General features: G+C 40.3%; 1 protein-coding gene across 2 annotated transcripts in view; it reads right to left on the minus strand.

Moving 5' to 3' along the window:
• The window catches only part of Sgcd (sarcoglycan, delta (dystrophin-associated glycoprotein)), a 1,018,375-nt gene that overhangs the window by 656,639 nt on the left and 338,249 nt on the right, over positions 1 to 23,487 (minus strand). For both annotated transcript variants that reach the window (XM_006533307.4, XM_006533306.4), the window contains one exon: positions 9,683 to 9,756. The gene's annotated coding sequence lies outside the window, so the exon portion shown is untranslated. The remainder of the gene's footprint in view (positions 1 to 9,682; positions 9,757 to 23,487) is intronic.

Consider the following 23,487-nt stretch of genomic DNA (forward strand, 5'->3'; position numbering starts at 1 on the left):
AGCTATTGGATGGATCACAGGGCTCCCAATGGAGGAGCTAGAGAAAGTACCCAAGGAGCTAAAGGGATCTGCAACCCTATAGGTGGAACATCATTATGAACTAACCAGTACCCCGGAGCTCTTGACTCTAGCTGCATATGTATCAAAAGATGGCCTAGTTGGCCATCACTGGAAAGAGAGGCCCATTGGACATGCAAACTGTATATGCCCCAGTACAGGGGAACGCCAGGGCCAAAAAAAAATGGGAATGAGTGGGTAGGGAAGTGGGGGACTTTTGGGATAGCATTGGAAATGTAATTGAGGAAAATATGTAATAAAAATATTAATAAAAAAAACTATTCTCAACAATAAAAGAACCTCTGGTGGAATCACCATGCCTGACCTCAAGCTGTATTACAGATCAATTGTGATAAAAACTTCATCTTACTGGTACAGTGACAGATAGATCAATGGAACAGAAATGAAGACCCAGAAGTAAACCCACCCACTTATGGTCACTTGATCTTTGACAAAGGAGCTAAAACCAAATAGTGGAAAGAAGACAGTATCTTCAACAAATTGTGCTGGCTCAACTAGCGGTTATCATGTAGAAGAATGCAAGTTGATCCATTCTTATCTTCTTGTACAAAGCTCAGGTCTAAGTGGATCAAGGAACTCCACATAAAACCAGAGACACTGAAACTTATAGAGGAGAAAGTGGGAGAACGCCTCAAAGATATGGGCACAGGGGAAAAATTCCTGAACAGAACAGCAATGGCTTGTGCTGTAAGATCAAGAATCGACAAATGGGACCTCATGAAACTGCAAAGCTTCTGTAAGGCAAAAGACATCGTCAATAAGCCAAAAAGCCCATCAACAGATTGGAAAGGGATCTTTACCAATCCTAAATCTGAAAGGGGATTAATACCCAATATATACAAAGAACTCAAGAAGTTGGACTCCAGAAAACCAAACAACCATATTAAAAAAAAAAAAAAAAAAAGGTATACAGAGCTAAATAAAGATTGCTCAACTGAGGAATACCAAATAGCTGAGAAGCATCTAAAAAATGTTCAACATCCTTAATCAGCAGGGAAATGAAAATCAAAACAACCCCAAGATTCCATCTCACACCAGTCAGAATGACTAAGATAAAAAAACTCAGGTGACAGCAGATGCTGGCGAGGATGTGGTGAAAGAGGAACACTCCTCCATTGTTGGTGGGACTGCAAGCTGGTACAATCACTCTGGAAATCAGTTTGGGGGTTCCTTTAAAAAAATGGACATAGTTCTACAAGAAGATCCAGCAATACCACTCCTGGGCATATACCCAGAAGATGCTCCAACATGTAATAAAGACATATGCTCCACTATGTTTATAGCAGCCGTATTTATAACAGCCAGAATCTGAAAAGAACCCAGATGTCCCTCAAAAGAGGAATGGCTACAGGAAATGTGGTACATTTACATGATAGAGTACTACACAGCTATTAAAAACAATAAATTTATGAAATTCTTAGAAAAATGGATGGATGTGGAGGATATCATCCTAAGTGAGGTAACCCAATCACAAAAGAACACACATGATATGCACTCATTAATAAGTGGATATTATCCCAGAAACTCAGAATCCTTCTTAGAAGCGGGTACAAAATATCCATGAAAGGAGTTACAGAGACAAAATTCGGGGCAGAGACTAAAGGAACGACCATCCAGAGACTGCCCTACTTGGAGATCCATCCCATAAACAACCACCAAAACCAGACACTGTGGCAGATATCAACAAGAGCCTGATGACAGGAGCCTGATATAGTTGTCTCCTGAAGGGCTCTGCCAGTGGTTGGCAAATACATACGTGGATGCTCACAATCATCCATTGGATGGATCACAAGGTCCCCAATGATGGAGCTAGAGAAAGTAACCAAGGACATGAAGGCATCTGAAGCCCCATTGGAGGAACATCAATATGAACTAACCAGTATCCCCAGAGTTCCTTGGAACGAAACCACCAATCAAAGAAAACACATGGTGGAATTTGTGGCTCTAGCTTTATATTTAGCAGAGGATGGCCTAGCTGTTCATCAGTGGGACAAGAGGCCCTAGGTCCTGTGAAGGTTCTATGCCCATTATAGGGGAATGCCAGGGCCAGGAATGTGGGTGGGTTGGGGAGCGGGGAGAGGGATGAGGGGGGAGGGGATTTTTGGATGGGAAACTAGGAAAGGGGATAGCATTTGAAATGTAAATAAAGAAAATATCTAATAAAAAATAAATAAATCTTTTTAAAAATGATGAAAAAGATCTTTGAAAATAGAATAGTGTTGTAGTAACATAGACACTGAAGTTCAAAAATAAAAAAGAGAGAAAGGTTTAATATAACCAAACACAGAGTTCATATTAATGTATTAATATAGAATGTATTAATATAGAATATTTTTGTAGCTTTTGTTTTACTTAACTTTTTCTGAGAATACTAAGTCATATAAAATTATAATCCTGAATGTTTCAATGTCTTCAGAACTTCTGAATCCTCTGGATATACATTTCTAAATGATGGTTGGTGACTATATTAGATGCCTGACAGGGACCTGGCATTTAATGAGGTCTAACAAAAAGACCTGATATTCCAATTAGCCAGTGATGCCGCATTGTGAATTCAAGCTCCTACAACAGGAGGAGACAGAGTCACCACTTATGTAGAAAGCCATCTTGGGTAATTGTTCTTGCTAGCCCAGTTTCGGTTTTGACAAATGCTTCTTAATTGGTTTGCTGAGCTAAGTTTGCTGTGCTCCTGCTTGTGACACTGAGTTATTTTTGTTCCTGAAATGCCTCCACAAAAGTATCTATTCTTTCTCAACCAATTGTCTCCATTTAAAGCATGTTTTCCACTTATTCCCTGGGAATTTGATACATGTATTTTGATCATCCTCATCCTCCGCCCCACCCCCTTCTTCCATTCCCACGCTCTCTCTCCTTGCCCCCAACAAGCACTCACCTATTTTCATGTCTTTGTGTGTCTGGGTGTTAATGCATATATATCTATGTGTATGTGTGTGTGTGTTTGTGTGTCAGTGTATATGTCTGTGTGAACCAAAATGTACAATGGTGATGGTTACCTGGAGGAATATAGGTGGGAGGATTATTCTCTGGAGTGTGGCTGAACCAGTGAAAAATATGACCCCTCTCTTAGCAACCATTAGCTTCCTCAGTGGGGAAAAATTCACAGTTTCTTAAAGACCTTGGTTTAATCCTAATTTCAACAAAAAGTCCCATGTGCCTTAACAACAAACAACTGCTCCTTGAGAAACCCAATACTGCTTGTGTTTCTTAAACTCTTGCAAGCCTCAGCCAGCCCTCAGCTCTTTAAACAAGTCTAACTCCCCTTTTGGTTGGTCACTGATAGTTCCCATGAAATAAAATTCCTTTGCATATCTCCAGTCTCCTCTATAGTCTCATGATCTTGGTAGACACTGGTAAATATTTGTTGACTAACTATAGTAAAAAATTGCAAGAGAAATGTTAACATTTATTTGAAGCAGAGGCTGATTTTGGTTTCCAAATATAGTAAGGACCCTTTACTAAAAAGCCTGGGGTTTTGAGGGTTTTTTTTTGTTTTTTTTTTTGTTTTGTTTTGTTTTTGTTTTTTTAATGAAACACAATATTGATTGATTGATTGATTGATTGATTAATATTTTCTTTATTTACATTTTAAATGTTTTCCCCTTTTCAGGTCTCCCCTTTGGAAACCCCCTTTCCAATGCCCTCTCCCCATGCCTCTATGAGGGTGCTCCCCTACCCACCCACCAACCCTCTCCAGTCATCACACCATAGCATATTAACTGCCTGTAAAAAGGGCTGGGCTGGCTAGCCGATTTACAATTCAAAGGAGAAATCTCTTCCTTCCAGTCTGCTCCAGTTGGGTGAAAATTATGAATGAGAATTGGAGTGTTCCACAGTCGCACACCAGGTGAAAAGAAATGGGCCTGTTCCAAGCAACAAAACTGCTTTCTCTGCTGAGCAAGTGTCTTAAAAGCAAGAAGCAGCCAGGCTAAAAGTTGCATCTTTGCCCCCACTTTTCCAGTGCTGAGCCAGAGAAAATGAGAGAGCAGAGAGGTGAAATTTTGCCAAACTCCTGAGAAATGAGGCATTTGCTGCTAGGGGGGCCTGAGGGTTGGTGACATTTAATTGAGGAATTGCCCCATTTTCCATCTGGTGGAGGCGAAAAGAATCAAGGTGAAACAGTTGGGCTTTGATATGTGTCACTGAGCAGCAGACAGGTGCCATCCAATCCCATTTTCTTAAGGCAATGGATCTTAGCAACAAGATGGCTTGGTGCCATAGTCTGAGGATGCAATTAGAAATGCAGAAAGGTTCACGTCTTGACTCCTGTTCTTCCCAAAAGACGTTTAGAATACTTTAGCTTTTGACCTACTCTATTGAGCAGCAAAAACTCATCACAGTGAGGAATGTACTGGAGTCATACACATTTATGTTAACTGCCAGCATCTGCCCTTCATTACTGGTTTTCCTTGAGCAACTGAGTAGATTCTCTTCTTTCTTTATTTTTTTCAGCTATGTAAAGTTCCACAACAGTTCTTTCCATGCAAATGCCATACTGACGAGCTAAAAGTTGAAATTAAGTAGTTACGTACACTGGCTGCTCTTCTAGAGGAGCTGAGTTAGGTTCACCTACGTAGTGACTCATAACTGCCTCTAACTCCAGCTCCAGGGGATCCAATGCCCTACTCTGTTCTCCACATGTATTACACACACCACACATGGTAAGAATGTATACACTGGGGCAAACACGTGAATAAATTTTTTTTAAAAAATATATTATTCTTATTGGATAGGGAATTGTAACACTTTAATACCCTCAAATTGCTACTTCAAAATATGTCTGAGAACATTACAATGAAACTGGTTCCTTTGTATGTTAACTTAAAAAATTAAATACAGATATCCTATTGTTGATATCTTCCATTGCTAGATGGCAACTCAAATATTAGCAAGCTTGAAGGTCACTGGGGTTGATATTTTTCTCATAGCAAACAACTTGTAAAACCAGAGGTTCAAATGGCAGAACTTTGATTACCTGTAAAAGAATGAGTTTTCTGGACCCAGGTAGACAGATGGCGTTCTCAACTGTCCCCCAAATCATAAGATTACTATCTAGTTGGAGCTTTTCTAGTAAAGAACAAAGATATACTTTTCTGCTTAGCTTCAGAGTTAATCCAAATGGTTCTGTCAATCACATGGGCAGGAATAAGACCCAAAGCAAGCTGCCTGTTGTAGAAACTTTAAGAAATAACATATAGCCAGTCTAAAAATGTAGGACAGCACAATGACCCTTAGACCATGGTCTACTCATAATAGTAGAGGTTACCCCACCTCACTCTGTAGTAATAGGTCTTATATACTATGCATTGTATATCTCTCTGGTTTTGTTGGATGGAGATAGAAATCCTTTTACGGCTCCCAGTGACATTCTGAGAATAAAACAAGCCAGAATTTCGGGGTTCCATTTGTCCAAGTCATATTTTTAAGGTTGATTTATCAACTGATTCAAAGCATATCTTGTTCATCCTCACTCTTTAGATACCACTCCACCCACCCATTCTTACAGAAATCACATCAAGTCCTCTTCCCCAGCCTATCCCTTAGGACAAAGGGCAAACAGGCAATGGCTTTGACTCATGCCTAGGTGTGAAAAACAAGCCTATGTTTTCCTTCCAATCACCCCAAGAATGAAAGCAACTTTGAACTTAGGCCACACATAGTACCTGAGTCCTATCCTGGAAGGTAGAAGACGTCACTGGTGTGGAACTCCATGCCATCTTTTGACAGCCTATAAGAGTAAAAGGCTGTCTTTGTTCTGGAGTTTTTTAGGTTTTTTCCTTCAGGGCATTATTTATGGTACCCATGGCATATATCTCTCTTCTCTCTCTCCTCCCCTTCCCCCAGAGTTCTATCATGCGCCTGTGTTGTGACACTTTGTCTTGTCTCAGGCTCTCCCAGGTCAAGACCAATTATGTCACACACACATACCCCTTGGCCATAAAGTCATCTCTCCTAATAGAAGTTTTTTCTATTACGGGTTTATTCAGCTTACACTTCCATACTGCTGTTCATCACCAAGGAAGTCGGGACTGGAACTCAAACAGGTCAGGAAGCAGGAGCTGATGCAGAGGCCATGGAGGGATGTTACTTACTGGCTTGCTTCTCCTGGCTTGCTCAGCCTGCTTTTTTATAGAACCAAGACGACCATCCCAGAAATGGCACCACCCACAAGGGGACCTCCCCCCTTGATCACTAATTGAGAAAATACCTTACAGTTGGATCTCGTAGAGGCATTTCCCCAACTGAAGCTCCTTTCTCTGTGATAACTCCAGCCTGTGTCAAGTTGACACAAAGCTAGCCAGTACAATTGACCCCTTGTCAACTTGACACACAAACACATCACTAGTAAGCCTCAACCCTTAGTTTCTTATTCATCCCCAAGATCTAAACAACTTTAAAAGTCCCACAGTCTTTACATATTAAAAGTTAAATCCTTTAAAAATATCCAGTATCTTTTAAAATTCAAAGTACTTTAAAATTTAAAGTCTTTTAACTGTGGGCTTCACTAAAAATCTTCCTTCAAGAGGGAAAAGTATCAGGGCACAATCACAATCAAAAGCAAAAATCAATCTCCAACCGTCCAATGTCTGGGATCCAACTCACGATCTTCTGGGCTCCTCCAAGGGCTTGGGTCACTTCTCCAGCCATGCCCTTTGTAGCACACACGTTGTCCTCTAAGGCTCCAGCCGCCTGTACTCCACTGCTGCTGCTGTTCTTGGTAGTCATCTCATGGTACTGGCATCTGCAAAATGTTGCTGTCTTCCACTGTAACTTGGCTTCAACAATAGCCTCTCATAGGCTCTCTTCATGGTGCCAAGCCTCAACCCCTTTAGTCCTGGGCCATCAATTACAACTGAGGCTGCACCTTCACCAATGGCCTTCCATGGCCGCTCACAATGCAGAGCCTTAGCTACTCTGTGTGAACTCTTCATGCCTTCAAAACCAGTACCACCTGGGTAACTCTTACGCATTACTAAGTCCAGCCATAGCACAAGGTACAACCTTGGCTATCTCTGGAACACAGCCTCTGTGCTCTCAGAAAACACTTCCCAGAAGATGTCAGCTCAATGATGCTGGTCTCCTCTTAATCACCGCTAATTTCTTAGCTCCAGCTAACCAGCATCAATAGTCCCAGTAATACAAAGGTTTCACTTTAGTAGTTCTGGTATCTTGTTAATCACAGCTGATTCTTCAGCCCCAGCTAACCAGAACAACAGAATCTTCACCATCCAAAATAGCAATGGCCCTGAAAAGAGTCTTTAATTTTCCCTCTGAAATTTCACAAGGCAGGCCTCCATCTTCTGCACTATTCTCAACATTATCTTCCAAGCTCCTACACAACATTTGACAGAGCTCTTAACAACGAATGGATCTTCTGGTCCAAAGTTCCAAAGTCCTTCCCCAGTTCTCCCCAAAACATGGTCAGGTTGTCACAGGAATACCCTACTATGCTGGTACCAATTTGTCTTAGTCAGGGTTTCTATTCCTGCACAAACATCATGACCAAGAAGCAGTTGGGGAGGAAAGGGTGTATTTCGCTTACACTTCCATACTGCTGTTAAAGTCAGGACTGGAACTCAAATAGGTCAGGAAGCAGGAGCTGATGCAGAGGCCATGGAAGGATATTACTTACTGGCTTGCTTCTCCTGGCTTGCTCAGCCTGCTTTCTTTCTAGAACCAAGACTACCATCCCAGAGATGGCCCCACCCACAAGGGGACCTCCCCCCTTGATCACTAATTGAGAAAATACCTTACAGTTGGATCTCATAGAGGCATTTCCTCAACTGAAGCTCCTTTCTCTGTGATAACCCCAGCCTGTGTCAAGTTGACACAAAACTAGCCAGTACACCATCTGATGGCAATCTCACAAGCCCTCACAGTGAGGCAATGCTGGGAAGGGGAACAGAACACAAGTGTTTGAATACCGTAGTTCAAAAAGATACACACAGAACACTGTAGACTGCATCACAGCAACAAGAAAAAGAATGCTCCCAAAGATTTACCTTCCTTACATTAAGATTCCAAATCTGATGATGCTTTATTAGTCGGCTTCTATAAAAACCAGAATGGGCCTCCAGCAAGTACATTCCTAAATCAGAGGCTTACACATCTCTGGAACCGGTTCCATCAGCATGGCATTAGATTCAGTAGAGGATGGTAAAAGTCCTAAAATAATTTGATGTAAGACTTAATAGTAGATGCCCCACTATAAGAGATTAAAAAATGTCATCTAAATGGAAATGAAGGCATGCATCTACCTTGCCTTGTGGGAGGGGCAGAAGAACCCAGAACTCCACCCAATGGCAAATTCAGCCATGGATGGGTACAGTGGCAGTTTTCACAGCCAGCGATTTCAATTCAACAAGTATCAAATGAATTTCTATTTGGTATGCAGTCTATTCCTGGCACAGAACTCCCATCCCAAGACACAAAGCTCCAGTCATCTAGGACATTGTGAGCTCAAAACCAGGACATTTTGTTTGAATTCTTCCTCTGCTGGAAGAGTACAATCAGGGGAAGATCCAGAACTCGTGGAGCTTGTAGTTCACACAATTAGTGGGGCTGCTTATTAGGAATGGGAGTATAAAACTATTAGCAGAAAACAAGCAGCCATCCTCAGAAGGGGCTGTCACATGGCAAAGTGCTTGAGCTGCATTCTCCCCCTCTGGGGACCGCGCAGCAGGGCTCTAGAAACTTCGGTGCAGTCCTTCTCTAGGAAATGGTGTGATAGGTGCTTACAGATGGAAACTGCAAGTGCTGCCCACACATGAGCTTAACGCTCACATAGTGTGCTCCTGCCACTGGCAGATACAAGCTGAACTTGGAAGCGAGATGAATATGACAGCCCTGTCTGGACTCCCCTGTCTAGGAGCTCACCAATGCATTACTATCTCCTACGTACAACCCCTTCTGGAACACCTTGCTTTCTCAAATGGCCTGAAAAGCACTGACACTTATCTTCACAGTGAACCATTTAGAATTTGAAGGGCTGACACATTGACCTCTCACTTGTAGAGCAGTTTGGAGGATTTCTCCCCTGTTGTATAGAAATCAAGGCTGGATCCAGAGGAAGCCTTTTTGAAAATGGATTATCTGAGACAAGGTACAGCACTTTCCCTTTTGTGATCCAAAACAGATGAAGGAGGCCACACCTTCTCTAGTGAAAGGAGCAACCAAGGCCTAGCAAGATATAAATATTGAAATGTAAATGCATGAAATATCCCCCTGTCTGGTGCCCAACTCTCACCTTTCCTTAACTACCATACTGGTTTTCAGGCAAATGTTTCCATGGTCTAGCTGTCAACCCTTGGTTTATTCATTTAACAGATAGATTACATATCTCCCCATGCTCGGACTCACTTAGTCCTGAGGAATCTAACCCTGCATTTGAGAACAACAACCCAGGGCTCATACCATCTCACAAAACTAAACAAAACAAAACAAAACAAAACAAAACAAAACAAAACAAAGCAAAGCAAAGCAAACCAAAGCAAAGCAAAGCAAAGCAAAGCAAAGCAAAGCAAAGCAAAGCAAAGCAAAGCAAAACAAAATAAAACAAAACTTGCCCCAAAAGATAATCACCTACCTCCTTCTTGTAGCTGGGCTGCAGACACTTCTGGTTTGGGATGCTTAGGGGTCATAGGCGAGAGGACATCAACACTGAAAATAGGAAAGAATATCTCAGATGTTCTCTTAAATTGGGAATCTATATGTCCATTATAACTGCATTTACTGGTGTACTGCATAAGACATTTGACTGACATATTGTAGTAAGCACACTGAAGTTTCAGTAGAGAGGTACCTAGTTTAATTTCTTAATGAGGAGGAAAGACCAACCCTAAAGACAATTCAAAGCTCAAAGAAAGATGTGAAATGTGAGCTTAGATGGAGGTCTAGCCTTCTGGTGAGAAATGGGTTCAAAGCTGAAAAGTGCACAACTGAAGAGAGGAAGACAGGGAGGAAATGAAGGAAAATGAGAGAAGGGTAAGAGAAGGGAAGAGAGAGACAGGAAGGGACGGTAGGAAAGGAAGGGGGGCAGAAGGTGAATCATACTGTTCTTTAGATCATGATAAAGGTTTGACTTTTTATCTAATAAGCACCACTGTGTACATATGTGAAAACCCTTTTAGATAGAGAATGAGGAGAGTAGCCTCCAGGTGTGTAACAGCAAGCAGATTTTGTAAAGATCTCCTGAGACTCATGTAGGATCTCAGAGTAACAGAAATGTTCTTTGTTTCTAGATTCCCCCAGCCTCATAAAATAAGCAATAAATGGAGGTTGTAGATAGAGGTACACCATAGCTGTGAAGAGAGTGGGTCACACAACTTTTATGTGTGTGGCCCATCTTTTGTCTTACTTGGTTTTTTTTTAATAAATTTTGAGATAATGTTATATAGAGAGAGCAAATATAAATACAATATGAGTTTTCCATGTACTCATGTACCTCACTCTAAGATGTCGCTCTAATTGCAACATCAGATGTAAACAAAGTACAGTTACAAAAAAAGTGACCTGGGTACAAGGGTATTTACCTGCAGACTTTATTTAGAGGTGTTCTGTGTTTGGTTAGCTGGGTTTGTTTGTTTGTTTGTTTGTTTTTATTTTCTTTGTGTGTTTGTTGATGTTTGTCTCAATACTAACATCCATTTTCCATTCCTGGATCCAGTTAAGGAGAGCCCTCCATGTTAACTGCCCCATTCATTGCTTTAGTCTTGAGTCTTGATTCATCTCTAGCAGTCTCTTTATGCTTTCCTTCTCCATGACCCTGACCTGTGATGGTGAGTGCCTTGCAGGGTGTCTGTCTTGCTGCTTGTTGCTTTCTCAAGGTTGCATTGAGTAGCTGCCATTCCTGAGCTTCTCTTCTCATGGACTGGGTGACCTCAGTTCCTCCACCACATGAAATAGCCTAAGGAAATCCATTTCCCTAGTCTCTCTCTGACCCTCCATTCTATTAGGGCTAATATAACCTACACACTAAACTCAGAGACATTTCTGAAATGACAGCTCCAAGACATCCTGTCTTTCTAGTTTTCTGTAGAGATATTCATTAACCTCTGACTTATCTCAAATTTCACTTGTCCTGTTCATTTCATTCCCGTTTCTCCCCACATCCTGAAGCCACTATATATGACCATGTCTATAACGAAAAGGGAAATACCACTTTTCTTAGAAGACACTCATTTACCTGGATTATTTTTGGTATTCAATGGCCTAGGGAACCTCTTCCTCCAGAGCCTCCTCTACCTACATTGGTAGGAAACTTACATGTGCCAGACCCTGGGGAGACCCGCACCTGTGTTTTCTAACCTGGGTTTTTGTTCCTTTAAAAGATAATGACTCATTCCCAATTATCATGTTTCTGGAAAGGCAGAGCTATCTTTTTCAATCTAAATTCTACCCACAATCAAAGGTCCTAATCTATAGTTGAAATCAGTAAAGATAGAACATTCTGGAAACTTCCTTTGTAATCTAGGGTAAGTCTGTAAGTCACTTGATGAAAACTGGGCTGGATGAGCTGTCTTGAAAAACAATTAAAGAATCAAGGTCTGAAAACTGAGCAGAACTCTGAGACCATAAATCCACTGACTCTAAAAGGGGAAGACAAAGATGTAAGCAAATGCCCTATGCCACAGTAACTATCATGAATGTTGAGGGGAAATGGCTTCTTGTGCTCAGCGTAACAACATTCCTTTCACTACTTGACAACGCTGGGTTTGCTACTGCCTTCGGGCCTTTACACAATTACTTCTGTCTAGATTTCTCCCACTTCTGTCTCTTTCTTCTTCAGTAAAGTGTTTACCTACCACCAGCCTCGTCCCTTGTCCATGGCCTTCTCCAACTTCATGTGCATTTCCTCTACAGCATAAAATAATGTGTGCTCACCACGCATCTGTGCTGTAACGTGGTAACCGGAAAACAAAGTAGCAATCACTGAGCACTGCGCATGTCAAGGACCACATTGCTCTTCACGTTTTCAGAAGAAAACCTTGGGAACTGGCGGTATGATCCAGTCCTCTAGTAAACGGCAGGCAACCTGAGCATGAGTTCTTTACCTGCTTCACTCCTCCCTGATCACTACTCTCAAGCAAAGCCTCTGGCAGGGAAAAGGCACTTGGCATATCATTTATTAAACACAAAAAACTTGCTCTCTAGACCCAAGCCCATCTGGACTCAAATTTCAATTCTCTGATTGTAAACTGGGGATGTTAATTTGGCTTCCGGGGTGTTAGTCTATCCTCATTTGTGGAAGACAATGACAAGTCCTCACAAGATAAAGAGGGAAATGAAGACCTCAGTGTGGTGGTCCACAGTGGAAATTTGGTACTTGGGAAGCTGAGGATGGAAAATCACAAATTCTAGACCAGCCTGAGCTATACAGCCAAACCTTATCTCAAGAAGTCAAACTGGTGGATAGTGGCTGTGTTCATTGGTTCATGCTTGTTAGCCCCACTACTTGGTAGTGGAGAAAGAAGGATCAAAGGCCATTTATAAGATCCTACCTCAAAAAAGAAAGTCTAAATAATATAACTAGAAATCATTAAGATAATTAAGTGTCATGCCACAAGTTCAAATTGTAGCTTCCCTATTCTTCTTAAATATTTATTTTTAATTAAATTATGAGTGTGTGTGTATGTGTGTATGCATACACAAATACATGCAAGTGGATTTAGGTTCCTATGGAGGCCAAAAGAGACAGTAGAGGGCATCTGATCTTCTGGATGTAGAGTTACAGATGATTGTGAGCTGCCTCCTGTGGTCTAGGAATTGGAATTGTGTCTTCTATGGGAGCAGTAAGGGCTTTTAACTGCTGAACCATCTGTCCAGCGCCTTCCTTACTCTTTTCAGACTGTTTATTAGGGGTCAAAGAGCTGTGCATTTCCCAAAACACAATGTCAGTACAGCCACTGTCTTTACATTTACAACCTAAAGTCTGGGTTGCAAGACAATGGCCTTGGCCTCCTGCAATGACAGCATTTCAAGAATGAGAATGGGCTCTTTTGTCTTCATTGTAACCCATGTTGGGTGAAAGAAAAGAAATGTGCCATTTCAGGACCCATTCTCTGGGATGGCTAAGAGGCAGATGGAATTCTGCTCAGCTGCTATAGAGCTGTGTGCACTTGCTGCCTGCCCTGCTGCACTTTCCAGCTGCTATAGAGCTGTGTGCACTTGCTGCCTGCCCTGCTGCACTTTCCAGCTGCTATAGAGCTGTGTGCACTTGCTGCCTGCCCTGCTGCACTTTCCAGCTGCTATAGAGCTGTGTGCACTTGCTGCCTGCCCTGCTGCACTTTCCAGCTGCTATAGAGCTGTGTGCACTTGCTGCCTGCCCTGCTGCACTTTCCAGCTGCTATAGAGCTGTGTGCACTTGCTGCCTGCCCTGCTGCACTTTCCAGCTGCTATAGAGCTGTGTGCACTTGCTGCCTGCCCTGCTGCACTTTCCAGCTGCTATAGAGCTGTGTGCACTTGCTGCCTGCCCTGCTGCACTTTCCAGCTGCTATAGAGCTGTGTGCACTTGCTGCCTGCCCTGCTGCACTTTCCAGCTGCTATAGAGCTGTGTGCACTTGCTGCCTGCCCTGCTGCACTTTCCAGCTGCTATAGAGCTGTGTGCACTTGCTGCCTGCCCTGCTGCACTTTCCAGCTGCTATAGAGCTGTGTGCACTTGCTGCCTGCCCTGCTGCACTTTCCAGCTGCTATAGAGCTGTGTGCACTTGCTGCCTGCCCTGCTGCACTTTCCAGGCTCACAAACTGGGCTCAGTGAATGTGTTCATTAAAGCCAAAGGTCCATGGCTGGCAAAGTTTTTTTATTAAAAGATGAATGGGACAAAAAGAGAACATGTCATTAGCATTTCTAAGCAGGAAGACAAACAGTAAGCACAACCAAAGAAAACTTACAGTAACAATTTAGAATAAACTTCTTTGAAGTGTCTCAATGTTCAGTCCCCAAAAGACAGCCTGGTCATCATCTAACCACACCCACTGTGTCTCATTAATTACCCTGTACAAGTTACAATGGGAACTTGTTGAATGCAGGCTTAGAGTTTAAAGTCTGAAAGTAAAGTCTAGGAGATTAGAGGATACTCAAATAAAGGACATAACAAAATTTTCTCACATTTCCTAAGCATTTAAAACATGGCATCCTGTGGACTACACATGTAACCTAATTTAATTTCCATTTGACCTGGTGATTGATGTTTTCATTAAATACTTAACCAAGTAGCTACCATACATCACTACTGTGTGCAGAGCAAGGCCCACACTATCCCTGTCTGCCTGAAGCTTGTACTCTGGCAAGGAAACGCTTATGTTTAGTGCATAACAAAGAGTAGAAGACGGATCTGATATACATGGGCCTTTCCTGGTGTTTAGCACTGCAAATTTCACATTGGGGCAATAAATCTACAATCCCAGACAATGGGGGACAGTTGGATACTGAAAAGAAATCACACCAGGAATAATTATTGTCTACAAAGAACCAAGAATTACATAAACTGTGTGTGATGAATCCTCTTTCATTGATGAATAAATCGAGCTTTAGAAAACATAATGTCCTTAAATCCTTAAATCAATGAGGCTGTGGAGTCTATTCTCCTGACTCCCAGCTATATGATCCAGCACCACATACAACTTGAAATATCTTCTGGCATGCTATCCTTCCCAACCCAAAGGTGGGCCAAGTACCAAGTGCACAAACAGTGCAAAGGCTTTCAAATACATAGTGGAAGGATATTCATGAGAATAAAGAACAGAGAGCTTCAGGGCCAGTCCCTAGGGCTTGCATCCTGTGTGCCACTTATGCTTGCTCAAACACCTGCAAGTCCTGTCATCCCCATTTACCACCAATGGGTAGCTCACAGAGAAACAGCAGCAAGCACTCCTGTCAGGATGACTGGAACCCTTTGTGGGAGACAAATAGTGTTTCTTCAAGTGTGAGGAGTGGGCTAGGAGGGAGGGATTGTAAAGATTGTCAGGGCATATCTAAGTATCTCTAAACCGTGAATAAGGATTGGCCCTTTAGGGTATCTCTGCAGAATGCACCGGATCCTTTTGATTAACAAGACATAATTTCCCCAGGTTGGAACTAAGAAAGGAAAGGATAGCTGAGCAATATGATATGACTGGCATCTTTGATAAGAAACAAGAAACCAGGGTCTCTGACAATTGATATAGGGAGTAGAGAAAGAGGATAACCAACCCACCTATACCATCATATGTCGGCTCTGATGTCTGTAGCATGTTCTGTTTGGTCTTGTTTCATGTACACAAAAAATACCTTGAAATTCTGTATGGGAGGCAGGTGCTTATATCTGCTGAATGGATTGATGATAAGCAGGGAACAGTTTTTGTTTCTCACCTATGAATGTGGGCAAGCTTTCCCTACTTTTGCACGCTTTGGCTTTCTTGTATTAGTCACGTTTAAAATCCCTGCTAAAGGCAACTTTAAAAGGGGAAACACTTGGCTGAGGGCTGTAGAAGTTTGTCCATGGTTGGTTGGCTCCAATTCTCTGGGTCTGAGGCAAGTTGAGAAAATATACTTACTGATGACAAAATTGTTCATGATATCATGAAATTTAAAAATTTCTGGACAGTTGACCCAGAGGTTAAGATTGGTTACTGTTCTTACAGAGGACCCCAGGTCAGTCATGGGCATCTAGATCATGTGGGTCAGGTCATAAGTGCCTGTGATTAAAGTTCCAGCGAATCCAACACCCTCTTATGAACTATGAGGGTAACTGAAAAGTCATACAAATGTGTGTACGTGTACATACACTCACACACAAACACACACACACAATTAAAACTAAAAATGAATCTTTAAGCTGAAGATATGGCAGGGAAGTTAGGAGCACTGATTGCTCTTCTAGAGGACATAGGTTCAATTGGGAGTAATGACATGGAAGTTCACAACCATCAGTAACTCCGGTACTGGGTCATATGCCCCATCTGCCTCCATGGGCACCAGGCAAGCACAGCATGCATAGAATACACACAGGCAAAGTATTTACAATAATATAATAAACATAATACACATTTTGAAAAATAGTTATAAAACAAAAGAAGTGTTAAAGTGTGATAAATGTACACATACACAATGACAACCTAGTTGAGAGCAACTATTATGAGTCATTTACGGTTTTTATTTCCTATTACTGCCCTAAGCAACCCACCGTGTTCTAGGCCCTAGCTTCAAAAAGGACTCTGCGAACATATCATTATTGCATTAGTATAGTATGAAAGACCTAAGGAAGAATGGAACTAAGCACATGAAATAGTATATTGTGTCAGTACTCTATAACGTCTCTTCAGCTGTGTGGAGTTCAGAGATCAGGCACATTGAGTCTGGTGTGGTCAGGGGTGCACTCCAAGCACAGCATAGAGAAGGAAGCAGCTGTGTGGCTACAGAGAAAATGAGTGTAACTGTAAAATAAAGCACTCTGAAAAAACTATTTGTGGAAAATGAATAATTCTTTTTAAAATTGTCTTCACAGAGCCAAAGCCCTGGAGAACAGATCTGGAGCAAAATGTGGATATTGGGCAGGACTAGGAAAAGACTAGACATTGCTTGTTCTTGTTAGTTCAGTGATCATTGTTCGATCTCCTCTCTGTTTCTCCTGTTAGTTTATTACTCCCTGGCTGCCTTCTAAATTCTGTTTCTGAAAGAAGATAATTGAGTTGGCAGCCAAATGTGCCTGTAGAACCACAGACTCTGCTGTCTAAACATCATCTTCCTGTGCATTAGGGTGTGGTAAAGAGTGAGAATAAAAGCATGTCTGTTTTGGGTATGTGGTAGTCCTACTTGAGACACGGTAGAGTGTCAATAGTCATATCCTGAAAGAAAAAAAAATGGGTAAGTGGTTGATAAAAAGCCAATTAATTATGTATGTGTGCATCTGTGGGTCCACGCATATATCAATTGTCTTTTGACTCCATTTACCACTAAAATAATGCCATAAATCTCTCTCATCACATATTCCAAAACAAGAGTATGTGCTTGTTCGAGTTGATTGCTCCATAGTCCCCATCTTGGTTTATATTATTCCATCATTAGACATGCTTCACACTCAACTGAACACATCTCATCCTTAATTGACATTGAATATACAACATGATATGAAATCAAAACCTGCTCATAACCATATTCAATACATATGTTAAGGACAAGAAGATTCACTTTGATGGCTTAAATGATGAAAGGTATCTAATAGCTGAATTAGAATGCTATGGTAATTTCCCACAGTTATCCTCAGGTTTCTCTTTATATGCACAGATTTATACTCCATTAGAAACTATATACAAATTGTGAGTTTGTGCCAACTGGTGTATACTTCTTGGTAGTAACTACATTAACAATATTTTTTGAAAAGCAAAAGTAGGTTTAAGGTGGCATCCTAATTTTTTCCCTACCTAGTGAAGGAATATTGTTAATTTTTATTATGATTTAGGTGAAATATTAAGTCACTTTCACAGAGAAAAACCTCCATACCTTTTTTTTTGTATTTCACACAACATAGTGTATGCATGTTAATGACTAATATCAGTCCCTTCATTATATGTCGAAGCTTCAAGTGTAATAATCTGATTATTATCATTATGATTATAGCAAATATTTACTGGATGATTTCTCCACATGGGACTGACTTTTCAGTTCCCATTAAAGAAAAATATTTACTTCTCAAATTTAATCACCATAACAAACATTGAGCTCAAGATTACATTTATTATCATTTTACTCAGGAAAATAGTTTTTCTAGTAGAGGCCAAATCACAAACCCAAGAGTACACAGTCATTGGGTTTTAACTCTGCTGTATTCGGTTTAAGACCTATGTAACATCTGCTAAATCATTCTTTATTCATTTTATTTAACGGTACTAAGATGCAAGAAAGCCAGCCGATTTTAATAAATATAATGAAGCAATGTTCAAGAAATACTTATGGCCTGGTGCTCATTCCACTCTGGTTTAATACTTCTGTCATGATTAGCAATAACGACCAAGACTAGAAACCCCAAAAGGTATAGGCAACCTTGAAATGAAAATACTCTAGTCACAGTATTATTTGTCAAATACGTCCTTCAAAGCATGTGATGTAGAAGTTTGGTTTGGATCTTCCTCCCAGCCCTGTGCTCCCAGAAAGAAGACTCAGACTCAAAACATATTCACAGATAACTTGCCTGTCTACAAGCAGCTTCACTTGGTGTATACACTTTGCTTTCTCTAGGCTTTCTGTCATGGAAGGACACAATGTACAAGCTACCATCCTGGAAGCAGAGATCAAGTCCACTAGAGACACAAATTGCTGGCATCTTGCCCTTGGACATCTCACCCTCCAAGAAATTAATTTCTGACATTTGTAATCTACTTACTCAGTAACAGATTGGCATAGCAGCAGGAACAGACTAAGACAGCCAGCTCTATTTGTTCACTGCTAAATAAATAGTTTAATATAAATCAATGATGTATTTCTCTTTATCTGAATTTTGAATATTGACTAATCTGGTAAATAGAAGATGCAGCAGGATTCTCATCCATCCTTTCTTCAATCTTTTCTTTCTCTGATTCTTCTTTCATGTGTGTGAAATTACAGAAAGAATATATACAATTTTAAAATACAGAAACTCCACCAAAGAAAGAGAAACGGAACTAATGATTATTGCCGTTTTGATGCTCAAATACGATAGTCTATGAAAAGTAGAATCAGTGCCATATCCCTTAAGAGTTGTGAAACAGGAGATGTGTCTGTTGGACATAGTACATGTTGGCCCAGGTGGGCATGTCCTCAGGGAACCTTTTCAGCTGTACAGAGCTCACCTATAAAGCTTTCTCTTCATTTCAAGCTTGTAAAACTGAAATAACTTCAAGAGCCTCTGTTTCTAGAAGTTTGATGTCCAACTTGGATTTAAATACCTAAAATAGATGAGGCACCAAAAATAGAGCTTAAAACATCAACTTGGGATGAAAAGAGATTATTTTTAGGGAGAGTTTCCAAAAGGTTTTTTTGGGGTTACTAAAATTGTACTGCTTTTCATGAGATGGCTCAAAATCTAAAGAGGTAGCACCCGTTGAGAAAAGATGAAGAATTGAATCCCACTTCCTCACAGCAGGTAAAATAAATCACTTACGGATTATGGATTAACTAGACACTCTTCATTGGCTGAGCCCTGCTTGGTACTTGATTTTGTAAATAAAATTATTGAAACAGAGCAACAGCATTGACTTTATTTGTTGTATTTTGCTGCTTGAGGCTACAGTGGCAGAGCTGAGAAGCGGCAAAGACTAAATAGTCTCTAAAATATCTGGTTTTAAAACAACTCAGAGTTGGCCATCTCCTATTCTGAAACATCAGGCAGGTTCTCCACCATGGGCCATGCCCCACCACATATGAGCCTCTTCTGAGATGTCCCATGCTGCCATCAGGAAGTTGGAGAGACAACCTGACACTCTTCATGTAGGCTATACTAAGGATAAAACCCTCAAATAGTTTAGACCCATAGAACTCTTTAATTTACAAAGAGAGATCACTATTTATAAAACTGAAAGTGCATTGAGTACTTGGGCATCCATAAATCATCAGTTAGGTCTCAAAGGCAGACAACCTGGGGCTTTGAGGCCAATGTGGAATACAAAGGGGGCTCTAGTCCTATGATGTTCCTGAATCAGTTTAAAGTCTGCCTTTGCTCCCTGTTGAGGAGGCTCACCTGCAGCATCTCACGTTCTATAGACTCACATCTCAAATGTGAGATGAGTCTCCATGAGGCTCCCCACTATGAGATCTCACACACTCCTTTTTACTTAGAGCAATTTCTCAGATCACTTTCATGTATTCATATTCACAGCTACTTAATGCATATTTGTTCTCAATGCTCTCTAAAATCTATAATGATTATCGCCAAACTCAGTTTCTTCTTCTCAATACATTGGGGCTACAAAGAGTTCTTTAATGAATATTTGTTGGATATATTGTTAATCTATCTACCACAAAGTCTTTGTTCACCAGGCTCAGTGATGAACTTCCAGTTTTTCCTAAGAATCTAGGCATGGGCTCTGTCCTTACAGAAATTCAGCAACTGACTGTCCTTCAATAAACAATTCAGTCAAAAGAAAGGGCATGGAAACTATTAGACTGGCATAGACCATTCCACAACTAGTCTTTGCATCTTTCTGTGGCCCTGGCCAGTAGCTTCTACCCTATTGCTACAACCTGTTAGCTTTGTCTTCAGGAATGAGCACTTAGTCACTGGGATTAGTGACTAAAGCTTCTAGTGGTAAACAACATAATTAATTTTCTACAACAAAGGTTTGCCAAGCCTAATCACCTCAAGGGACAATAGGAGAACTGAGGCTTGCAGACAGTGATGCAAGCAATACAGAATGATCTTTCTTGTGGAATCGGGGCACAGTAGGCCTAATAGATGACCAGTGAAATAAGAGTTCTGTAAGAAAGTAAATGTATAAGACATAATAGAGCATGATCCCTCTTGCAGACAAAGTATGTCATGATGCCTAAGGTGTCAGAAAATGATGCCATTATAAACATATAGTACATAGTGGAAGAGGTTGTCACTATTCAGTGAGATTTGGGGTTTTCTACTTTCCCTGGGGAGAAAGATTATTTCCCTGTTCTTGTGACTAGGCATGACCCCATGGCTACCTCCAACAATGGAGTACTGAGTGGACATAGAACATATTCCTTCCAGAGACCTGACCGTGTGGAAACTTGCAACCCTCACATCTCCTGTGGATGGATGATAAAGAGCTGAGCACCATGCTGTTTCTATAGCCACCTCATGGAAGCAGTGAAGCTTCATATGTCCCAGGTGGAAGCCCCCCTCATGCTGCCAAGGGTCTTTGAACGAGCAAGAAACAAATCTTTCATGTGGTAAGGAGATGATGGAGAAAAACATGCATAGCCTATTCCAATCTATCAAGGCTTTCCTGAATTCATTTGACTTCATAACAATTTATTCTTATAAATCATACAGAAAATAAGGTGGAAACACTTTGGAATCACTCTGCCACCTAAAATAGATCTCACAGGAACCTAAGTGGCAGGAATTTAAAGCCTCAGTCACAGAAATTCCTTTAACAAGGAAATATTGTTCAACCTGTAGGAAACGGGGATAATTCAAAGAACCGATATGATAGAAGAATCAAGATACTAGAAAAAAATTAGATAGGAAATCTAAAAACCAGCCTTTTCTGCTTCTGCTACTGATGTTCTAAATGATATTTATTTTATTCCAATAATGAATATAGTGGTACTTTCTAAAGGCATCCTAAGGGTGCTATATGTTATGATATACTCTCTCCATCTTTCTCCATAAGGGTCCATGCTGGTAGGTTATTGAGTGGAAACTGATAGATCATGACTATAGTTACGAGTTTAATAAAGTCTCCTGAAAATTCCTGATTGTTAGACCATTAAAGATGTCCTAAACCAAAAACAAGTTATTGTCCATGTTGAGTATTGTTACTGGTCTCCATAGCTCTATGTTATTTTCTACATCCTGACAGTGTGCTACCTGTAGAGCCTTGTACACAGCAGATACACAACTAATTGATTTGGGAAATATGCTCTTAGATATGTGGTAAATCTCAGCTTCATGATCTTTAACAAAGCAGACAAGGTCCTTGATTCTTGAAGCTAATACTCTCTCATTCTAGTTAGCGGCAATTATTAGGAAGTGGTATAAGAACATTAAGCATAGTTCTTAGCCATATAAAGATCCAATTTTAACTTAGGAGATAAAACACACAGTGTCTAAATAACCGTTTTGTAAGATCTGTATCCAAAGGTCTCCATCTTTAATAGCTGCTCTTTACTGAGTTCCTACTGGGTACAAAACAAATTATGGAATGTTTACACACATTCACTAGTTTAGTCCTCTCAAGACAAGGATGTCATCACTCCTATTTTAGAGGTGTCTTCACATTTCTTAATGGGAGTTTGCAGAACTTAAGCAATTCCCTGAAGAGTGACAGTGTGAATCTCCAAGTCATAATTCAAATTCTATTTATGCTTGCTCTTTGTAATTCTGTGTGTGTTTCTTCCTACTGAGATACACTTAGGTTGGAAAAAAAATGAGCTCTTTAGCAATGGAACCAAGGAGTGACAACCAGTGTGGAAAAGTACTATTGCTATGTAGCTTCAGTCTGTGAAAGTCAGTCATCTGACAGTCAAAGATCATTTCCCAGAGTTCCAGAGTGAGGTTTTCATAAAGCAAAGAAAGAAAAGTAGTTACTCTTGGAGTCTACTGCTTTTTCAGGCATCCTCCTTGCTTCTCCTCTCGCATGGGGGAAATGTGGGACATGCAGAACCCAAGAGACAATATAAAAGAAATTAAATACAATACAATTCATTAAATATTGCTAGTATTTTTAAAGATTTATTGTATTTTTTACTTTATGTGTGTATATGTGTTTCTTAGTGTGGATATGTGTATGTGAGTGTAGGTACCCATGGAATCCAGAAGAGGGTTTCAGATCCTTCAGAAGCTAGAGTTACAGGCAGCAGTAAGTGGTCTGACAAGGATACGGGGAACTGAACTTCAGCCCTCTGTAAGAGCAGTACATGTCATTAACCACTGAATGAAACTTCTCTCTAGCGCTTGAACATTATTCTTTAAATAATTAGAAATACTTAGTGAAAGGTAAGTCTGTCTTATGAGTTCTTTTCAATAGAAATAAGTACAAGTACTAGCCAGGAAAAAAAATACCCTATGTGCCATCAATAAAACACATTTCTTTCTATTATTGAGGAAGTATAATAAATCCGTCAATCTGTTTTATTTTATAATTGAAATTATAAAATGTGTCATGTTTGCATTCTTAGTAATGGTCCAAATATTAAACACTAAAATAAATGTTCAGTTATTAGTTTTAAAGAATAAAAATGTATGCTATCAGATTTGAACATTTAAAATAATTCTACTCCATGTTACATAAATGTGAAAAGGATAACAATGAGAAACGAAGTTAGAGTTTTATGTTTCTACTTTGTGCATTTGAGCGTATTTAGAGACATTTAAAAGGCCACAAGTTACTTTTAGAAGCTGCTGAAACAAGCATAATAGATACAACCATATAGTACAATCTACATTATTCAGTCATAAAAATTAATAATTACTTAGAAGTAAAATAGAACATTGTACTGATGCATGCTATTTCATGACAAGATCTGAGCATCCTGCTAAGTGAAAGAAGCCACTCACAATGGCAGCATTCTGTTTGATCTCATTTTAATGAACATATGCCATATAATCAGATGGACATGTCTATAGAGATAGGAAGAAATATGATATTTTATAATATGAAAGGCCTGGTTGGAACGAATAGGGATAATTGTGATTGGCAGGACAGGGGTTACTAGGTTTATTTTGTAGATGATGGAAATACTCT

The sequence above is a fragment of the Mus musculus genome, chromosome 11 (genome assembly GCF_000001635.26).
Source record: "Mus musculus strain C57BL/6J chromosome 11, GRCm38.p6 C57BL/6J".
Classification (NCBI taxonomy): domain Eukaryota; kingdom Metazoa; phylum Chordata; class Mammalia; order Rodentia; family Muridae; genus Mus; species Mus musculus.